The following is a 9,848-nucleotide window of genomic DNA, read 5'->3' as shown; positions in this document are numbered from 1 at the left end:
ATTAAGGTGCATCAACAATACTGTAACAATGTCACACAGATCAATAGAGTGAAACCAGCAATAGAGAGAGGAGAGAAAATAAGATGGTTGAGCAATAGGCAGAATACTGGCCCCTACCACTAGACACAGTTCTGTGTGGAGATCCCCCCACCTGGGCAACCTGTAAAATAAAGATATAGCACAAGCCCAGTCCATATATTGTTCTGCAAGTCTTATTCCCTCCTATAATGTTTTTACCCCCCCAATGTACCTGGTGGAGTCGAGTTCTTCGAAGAGGCGTCGACAGATCCTTCTTGAGCGACCCCCTTTCAAGCGGGAGTCACGGATCGTCGAGAGGCGTCGAGAAGCGTCGAGGAACTCGGCGTTCGGCGGCGGGGAATCGACGGCCCTTCTTGAATGCCTTCCCTTTCAAGCGGGAGACACGGGGCTTCGAACGTCCGTCGAGGAACTCGGCGTTCGGTGTCGGGGAATCGACGGCCCTTCTTGAATGCCTTCCCTTTCAAGCGGGAGACACGGGGCGTCGAACGTCCGACAACAAACAGGGTTAGAACGGCGTTGATGAGGCGGCAGCTTCGATCCAAGCGGTGCTCGTCGACGACGGAGCGTTGGCGTCCTGCAAGGCAGAGGCGTGCGGGGCACCTCGATGACAATTGTTCTGGACCGCAAAGATTGTGGAGACGGGGGCCCAGCAAGGGCCTCGAGTCGTTCGAGTCTTTGTGGTCTTCGGGTGGCGGGAAACCCACCAGCAGGTTTCTCCTCGGCGCGTTGGTCGTCCTCGACTTTCTCCGGCAGGATAAAGCGGTCGACGGTGCGGACGAGGGAGTCCTTCGATTCAAATGTTCTTAGGCAAAGGGGCGGACGGCTCCGGTCGTCGGCGGCACGGCGTCAAGTGGTTCCCACGGCTGGGCAACACAACTTCGACGGGCCTCCAGCGGGTTACACAGACCTGCGAACCCTGGTCGACGGCAATGGACTTCGACGGCGGCGATGTCCGGGTGCTTCACTTCGATCTCCTCGGCGGTCCCGTCTCGGGTCGGCAGCCTTTCGAGGGTCTGTCTTCCAGGGCGCTTCGGCGAAGATGGAGCATTGCTCGATGGTCCCTCGGAGCACGGGAAGAGGGCGCCTTACCAGGTCCTCTCTCGGGACAGTCTTCGACGATTTCGGCAGCCTTCGGACTGGTCGAAGCAAATGCAGCAGCAAGTCTTCTTCTTCCAGCTGGACGTTGAGGATCAGCAGTTCCAGTTACTCTTAGAGTGGAGACTCAGCTCCAGAACGCTTCTGAACAATTACCAGTGGTGAGAGGTCCCCAGATATACTATTCTGTCTCTCATCCACACTGCTGGCACACACTCAGCAGCCAATCATACAGAAGGGCATTCATGCAGTCAGTCAGCCAATCAGGCACACAGTGCATTCAGGCCACACTCCTCCCTTTCAGACACTCACAACAAGGAATGTGGATTGGGACAAGTACCCAGCCATTCAACACTACACACTGCATTCAGGCCAGTTTCGGGCAGGGCTGTCTCAGTCTTTGTCTCTCATGCTAGAAACCAGACAACCACAACAAGGAGTGTATATTGGTCACACACTCCATTCACCCAGGTCCCACCCACAGGAGGTACCCACAACATACAGTCACTGGGAAGGTTCCAGTCAGTCTAGCTGGGCCTTCACAATAACACCATATATGGAACTTCCACCCAACAGCCAGTCAGGGGGAAGGGACACAGTCAGGGCTTCCCAGGACTTTGGGAAACAAGGTAACAGGCAATAGAAAGCAAGAGGCCACAGGGGCCATCTTGTTTCCTATCAGGAATCAACTGATCCCAATGGCAGGGCCTGGGTATCCCAAAATGGAGGACACCCAGAGCACCTGTCAAATTCAGCATGGAGCTGCCACCAGCCCATACCCTGCTCTGTGGGCCACCCACAGGTGCCCAAAAACATACACTAGGGGTACAGGGTTGTACCCCTACCCATGGGTGCCATAAGGGTATCCCATGGGTCTGTTCACCAAACCAAAAGAGAGTGCTGCACTGCCAGGAGTCCCACATGGACTCCTGGGCAGAAAACAACACAGAACACAATATGAAAAAGGACTACAGGACAAGGAGGCCCTGTCCCTCCAATGCCTTTCCAGCATCACACTGCCCCACTGGAGGATCCTCTCCATTTAAGGTACCGTGTTCTGCCTGGCTTCCCTTGCAACCGATTGAACGGGGGGTATTAAATCCTCGTCTCTCGAACCTGGGTTAGCCTGGGACACCTTAGCTAACTTTTCTGAACTGAACTAAACCTTTTTCGAACTACCTCCACAAACTTCGAAGACTCTGTGTAACTGTCTGATCTTGGGCATCTTCCGCCTGGCTCCCTTGAAAGTGGGCCTGGCACCTAAACTTCCTTGCTCACCAGTAGATTGTGCCTTCCTAACTTGCTGTGGTTCTTTAAAAAGTGTTTTGTGTGTGTGCTTCCATAATTCTGCTTTTCCCTCCCTTTTTATTTAACTTGTTGGAGTGCCATTGAACGTTAAGCGCTCACCTCTGTCTGGAAATAAGTGGTGTTAACTAAGACTTGTCCAACAAGTAATCAGGGATGTACATATGATAATAGTGATTGTGGCTTGAACTTATCTTACCAATTTAGTGCTAGTGTGTTTTATAACTGTCTGTCAAATAAATAATTATGTACTTTTACACCCAAGCTCTGGTCGGTGTTTGCTTGTGCTACTGTATTTCTGTACCTATTTTGTATGCTCTGTATACTGCCTAACTCTTCTTGAGGGAAGTCTGACTGCTCAGCCACAGCTACCAAGTGAATCTGTGTGGTACAGACTGCTACCAAGTGGGTTTACTGCCAAACACCTGTGGTCTTAAATCTTTTGCAGTGGTCCGTAAGGGAACTGCACAGGTTTCTGACTAACAAGGACGTTCTTCCATTCGCCATTGATCATGGCCGCACAGACCACCTGAAAACAATCATCCTCATTTCAGGCGTCTGCCACCTCCTGAACAGTGAGTGCAACCTGTTTAGCGGCCTCCACCGCCAAGCAAACACATTCTTCGACCACTACCTGTGCCGTGTCTTCTTGCTCCCTCTGCTTCTCGGATGACGCGAGAGGTAGTCAGCTGGATTGTGGGCTCCAGGTCTGTACGTTAGTACTACCCCGTACTGGATCAGGGCCAGCATCCATTGTTCGATACTTGGAGGTGGCTTGGGCGCAGTTTGTGGTTAGTCACTACTGTAACAGGTTTGCCTAATATGTAGATTAGAATATGTCGGCATCCCCATAGGACGGTCAGGGCTTCTCGCTCCATCTGGGAGTAGCATTGCTCTGTGTTGGTTAGCGCCTTGCTGGCGTACGCAATTGGTCTCATCTGTGCCTGCGCATCCTGTTGCGAGAGAACTGCTTCCAGTGCAACCGGGCTGGCGTTGACGATGATCTCTGACTCCTTCCTCCGATCGAAAAACACCACAGACTACTTCCCCGTTAGTGCCCTTTTGATGGTTTCGAAGACATCCTGCTCTTTGGCGGTCCACTCCCAAACGTTGTCCTTTCTCCTCAGCATCTCGAGTGGCTCGGAGAGGGTCGCCAGGTTTAGTATAAAGCAAGCGCAATACCTCACCATCCCCAAGAAGCTCCAGACTTCAGACACGTTCCCTGGTGGTTTTGTCTCCTGAATGTCGTGAACTTTCTGTGGTTCCGGAGAGATGCCCTTCTCATGGAATACAAATCCAAAGAATTCTATGATATCCTTCAGGAACTTGCACTTCTTGTGATGTTGAGTGAACCCAAGGGTCTGAATCCTTTCCAGAGTCTTCTCGAGGCGTGTCATATTGTGAGGCTGGACCTAACGGGTCCCAGGGTTCTGGCCAGGTAGTGCAAACAAACCTCAGAGAACAAGCAGAACAGGCAGACCTTGACATAACTGGAGTGCAGGTGCCGGCCAGGTGAGGTGGCAACATGGGAACGACCGAGATGGAAATGGCCGACAATACGGCTGTAAATTCTTCTATGGAGCATTATAGCACTATGTGGGCTGAGAACAGTCCGGCTGTACTTTCTGCTACCGTTCTGCCGGCGTATGCAGAGAATGGCAAAACAACGTACATGGATCGGAGGACTACTGATCCCATCATTCCACAGTCTAAAACATGGCGAACTGCCCAAAGCCTGAAAATCCATAAAGCATGGGCATCCAGAATAGCCAACGGACAGCATTTACCTCATTATCGTAACAGCAAAACCTCCAGAACTGGGGGGACACAGTGGTGGCGGGAAGAACAAAACGAACAGTTGGCCGGACGTTTGTCAGGAAGAATGCCACGGGTTGAAGAAGGAAAGGGGGAGGGGTTTCCTCAGAGAAGATGGAAGGATTGGGAACACCTGGGGATGGGGGGGAGGAGTTGTGAAAAGGTTAAAACCAGCATTCAATGAATCAGTGGGGGTCTCTCTGTTTCCGTTTATGCACAGATGGAGAACTGCGAGGAGTGGAGTGAGGACGCTGCTGGATTCCGCTGGGAGTATTAGGACTGTGAACACCCGGTGCCGAAGAGGTCCTTACACGCATCCCAACGGCTACGCGGAACGCCAAGCGGAGACCAAGAAGCCGGGGCCTTTCCTTGATGAACATTCTTTTTTCTGTTACCCGAACGACGTGTAACTTTGCAACCCTGAATAAAAGGCCATTTTGTTTAAACCTGCTTTCTGAATTCTGCCTACTATTTAACACGTATGCTCAGCCTCCGACGTGGCATAGACCAGAATGTCATCGCTGAGATTGATGAACCCTTCGACACCTGCCAAGACTCCCCGTATAATGTTCTGAAATACTTTAGCTGCGGACGAGACCCCAAATCTTAATCTTTTAACTGCCATGGGTTTTCCCCCCCAGTGCCAAGGCCTTTTTTGGTGATTTCGGTATTTCGCCATTCAATGCCTTCTAATGTTTTCTCTTTCACTAACCCCTTAAGTGCCAAGGATGAGGTATCTCGTCCTTGGAAACAGGGAGGTAATCCCAAGGATGAGATACCTCGCCCTTGGCACTTAAGGGGTTGAACGTTTGTATTGGTAAAGTCCTTGGTGGGTTGTGAAAGTGGTAATATATTGCGAGTCCGGGTGGAGCTCCAGCGGATGGTACCCGGACCGCAGAACTAGCTTCAAAAACACCCTTGCACCTTGTAGTTCACCAACCACATCGTCAAGAGTCGGGGTGATGTGTTGTTCACACTTACTGGCCAGATTAGGAAGCCTCATGTCGACACAAATACGTACTGACCCTGGTTGCTTTGGCTTGATCTCCACAATGATGTGGGACACCCATGGGGTGGGGCCCTCCACTTTTTGTATAATATCCAGTTCCACCAGGTTCTGTAATTCCTGTTCCACCTGTTGTCAGAGATGAAAAGGGATCCGCCGGTGTTTCAGTGCAGTCAGGCGTACAGTCTCGTCGATGTGCGGCTTGGTGGGCTCATCCCGTAGTTTGCCAACACCCTCGAACGCTGCCCTAAACCTCTCAAGGACCTCATTTATGTCTTCAGCATAAACACTCAAGGCAAAATCTACGATTCCAAGGGCCTCTGCTGCCGCGCAGCTCAGTAGAGAGTGAGTGCTTAGGTCGGTGACAACTAATTTGGCCCTAATCGCCTTCCCTTCGTGGACCACATTGGTAACAAACATGCCACTGAGAGGTATTGGTTGGGTGCTGCCAAATGTGAAGATTTTTGCCCGGGCTTTCGGCAGCACCAGAGGCCCCGGGAGTGCTTCGTAGTGACGGGTCACCAACAAGCCCACTGACGCTCCAGTGTCCACGAGTACTGGTGTCTTCGTTCCATCCATTGATACCGTGCACATGTGATATGTGATATGGCATTTATAACGCGCTTATATACAAGTGTTTCAAGGCGCGTCAAGGAAAGGGAAGCAGAGCCAAGAGAGGACAGAGACGACAATCTTACTAGGCCAAGTGACATTGAGATTGTGCAAGTGCAGGGGAGAGGGGAGGAGAGAAGTGCCAGGGGAGGGGGAGGAGGGCAGTGCTTTACATGGGATCAAAATAATAACAAGAAGTGCGGCCAGAAGGTGGCAGGTGCAAGGGTAAGTGCAGACAGCGGGTGTCCAATAAGTGCATTTAGGGTTACAGATACAGATCCAAGTGCAAGGGTTGCCAGGAGGCAGCGCAGGTGTGCAACTGGGCGTGCAGAGACCTAGGCCTGAAATCAGACGGTAGCCAGGTGACCAGTGCAGTATCAGACAGGAGATCAGCAGGGGAGAGGAAGAGAGAAGGCAGACGCAAAGAGGAAGGTCTTGAGGTGCTTCTGGAACTGGAGATGGTTCTCCTCAAGTTTCAGAGAGGCAGGGAGGCTGTTCCAGAGGGAGGCAGCAGCCAAAGAAAGAGATCTACCCCCAACTTGTTGCTTGGAGAAGCGTCTGACCCTGAGGGAGTTGGAAGTGGAGGAGCGAAGAGCTTGAGCAGGAAGGTATTTATGAAGAGAGAGTTGGAGGTATTGAGGACCCAGGCCCAAGAAGGCCTTGTGGACAATGCAGAGGGTCTTGAACTTAATCCTTGCAGCCACTGGGAGGCAATGAAGAGATTTCAGTGCTGGAGAGATACAATCCCTGGGCTTGAGGCCAAGGACAAGTCTTACAGTTCTGTTCTGGATGAGCTGCAGAGGGCGTAGAGTCAAAGCAGTCAGATTTAGAAAGAGGCTGTTGCAGTAGTACAGCCTAGAGAGAACCAGAGCTCTAGAGACAGTGAGCTTCTGGAGGAAAGAGAGGAAAGGAAAGGAGGAATACCTCTGACGTTTTGACAACATGGGTTGTCCCATCTTTTTCTTTATGGAGTCGATACTTGAGATGAACAATATTTCTTCTTCCTCCTCTTCCTCCTCTGCCAGATCATGACTCAGTGCCACCTGCTCAACAAACGCAACCTGCCTCTGTCGCCGTACAGTGTCACTGGGTATCTTGCTGGGCCCTCTGGGAATAGTCACTGGTGTGGGGGCTTTACACATCTGTGCAAAATGCCCGCTTCTCTGCAGCGTCTGCACACTCTCCCTTTTGCTGGGCATTCCCCTGCGTGCGGAAGGTCATAGACACACATGGGGCAGGGCAGTGGTGTTTCAGTCTCCTTGTGGTCCATCTGTGCCTCGACGGACCAGCACTTTGCGGGCACCCTATTGCGCACGCGTCCTCCACTTTCAGCAAACAAATCGCACCGCCCATCTTTGTTGCTGTTAGGAATCACGGCCAGAAGTTGCCTAAACCACGTAAGGTTGCTTGTAAGAAAAAAACAGCACGGCAAAACACGACAGCTAGACACGTATGCTCTCATGCCCTACAACGGAGAGCGCCGTTTCTAGCACAATACAGGTTGACATGGCAACGGGGTAAACAAACTCCACGCCACGCGGCCACCTGCAATCAATCACGTGACACCCGAACAAGTAACGCCAACAAGCTAAAGCCCACCCCCAACCCATGGCTCACTGCTTCTGATTGAGGTTACAGACTTGTTTTTGCTTCGTGATTCCAGCACCCTGTATTTAGGATTTAGACCTTTGTTCCTGTCCTGGTTTCGTTTCATTTTGTTTTGTTACAGCCTGCATCGCTGTGTGCCTGGTACGCGCGGCTTCCTCGCTCTGCAGCGTTATAAGCCTTGTGTCCGCAGCTCTGTCATCTCGTCGCGCTGTGTGGCGGGTGCGCACAGCTACTGAAGCCAGCAGTGCTGTGTGTATTGTGCACGCAGCCCTTTCATCTTCCAGCACTGTGTGCCTTGTGCGTGCAGCCCCTTCATCCTTTTGCCAGTTGCCAAATTATATCTTATGCATGCATAATGGACTGCTATCTGCCTGATCCTATTTCACTTCAATTGCTTGCACGTTGCCAAACCATACCTTCTGCATAACGGACTGCTATCTGCCTGATCCTATTGAACTTCAATTGCTTGCACGTTGCCAAACTATACCTTCTGCTTAACGGACTGCTTCCTGCCTGATCCTATTGCACTTCAATTGCTCGCATGTTGCCAAACCATACCTTCTGCTTAACAGACTGCTTCATGCCTGATTCTTATAATACTTAAATTGCTTGCATGTTGCCAACATTTCTTCTATGAATAACGGACTCCTATACAACTTTGCACACCATCTACTGGCTACCAGAGGACAACGATCAACGGCATCTTTGTCCCATTTACCCTTGGATTATTGCAGAGACATGAGACGCTTGCTGTTTTTCTGCATAGGCGTCCTCGTGCCGTCGGGATAGGTTGTTTGGACTTTGGGATTCTTACTATCTGATACCATCGGACTATACCTGAATCATACCAACTTCATCAGGAGAAGAACACTGTCCAACTCTGGTAAAACTGCTCCCTGGTTATCTAGCACATTTCACATCCTATGGTCTAGCAGTTATTTTATAGTAGGTCATATTTTTATATCTCCTCTTGTTAGGTACCCAATATCTCCCAAATAACCCGAGGAGTGGTCATCTCACCCTACCTACTCACTGTTCTTTGGGGCTCCTTCTGACTGCAGGTTGGTGCGCCTATTCCGTATTCTAGCTTTGTTCATTGTATACAAATCCTTGGTACTGATTACTTCCCTTGTGTTTTCTCTAGTTGGCGTTTCCGAGGGTGTGTCTCCTCTTCCAACTATTTGATCTTTCTGTCTGGTACATTACGCAGCAGAAAGTTACAATTGTAGGAAGAATTCTTCAGCGACTCCTGTCTGATCAGACGTCCAGGTGTCTTGTTTATCAAGTTGTTGTTTCTGAAGTCCTAACAGAATCAGAAGCCATCAGAAACTATGGAGGCCACCGACGCACTTGAGAATCTGGTTCGCCTTGTATCAGAATTACGAGGGGACATGACAGCTGCACACGATGCTATGCATCGATGCATTGATGCATTACAACAGGCGGCTCAGCCTACTGGGGCTGGGGAACATGCTCCTCAGGCGGCTTCTGGCTCCGGATTCCCTGTACCACAACCGGATCCCATCCCAGTTCTTATGTCAACACAATTTCCTTTGGCACCCCCATAGAGGTTTCATGGTGACCCTAAGCAATACCGTACATTTATAAATCAATGCAGGCTTCATTTCCTGTGTCGGCCAGCTTCCTTCCCGACTCCACCACCAAAGCTGCATTTGTCCTGTCCTATCTAGGCGGGACTGCAGCTGCCTGGGCTAATCTTCTTTTGGAAGAAAACAGTCACATGTTATACGACTGTGACGCTCAGATCAATGCTATGGCACGTGTCTTTGACACACGATATAAAACCCAGGCAACTGATCTAGAACTTTTGAATTTACGTCAAGGCGATTCACCCTTACTTACGTATTTGGCCCGGTTCAATCCGCTATTAGCTGAAAACAGTTGGCCTGATGACAAGAAAGCCGCTGTATTCTATAAAGGTCTGTCCGAATCTCTGAAGGACACTCTGGCTACTGTTCCTGTAGTACCAGCTGAGTTCCCGGAACTCCTTGATTTGGTACTGCAAATTGATTCTCATCGGGCAGAACGAAAAGGCGAAAACCGACCTCTAACAACTACTCTGCCGCGTGCACAGCCGTCAAGTGACACAGGACCAGAACCCATGCAGATAGGGGCTGTAAGCGATCCACTCACTTCAGCTGAAAGAGAGAGCAGATGATTGAACAATCTCTGTTTTTATTGTGGTTCTTCAGAGCATTACATCCGCTCATGTCCAAATAGAATGGCTAAAAAGGCATGAAACGCCAACTCGGCAGTCAATGAGGTCGCTCTGTCGGGTCTTTTTGGTATGGACCTCACTCCTCTCATGATTACGTCTCCCTTTACGATACTGATGTCTTTCTCTTAT

This window comes from Ambystoma mexicanum, chromosome 9 (genome assembly GCF_040938575.1).
Source record: "Ambystoma mexicanum isolate Mex_15411 chromosome 9, UKY_AmexF1_1, whole genome shotgun sequence".
In the NCBI taxonomy this organism is placed as follows: Eukaryota; Metazoa; Chordata; class Amphibia; order Caudata; family Ambystomatidae; genus Ambystoma; species Ambystoma mexicanum.
Note: the sequence above shows the minus strand (reverse complement) of the source record.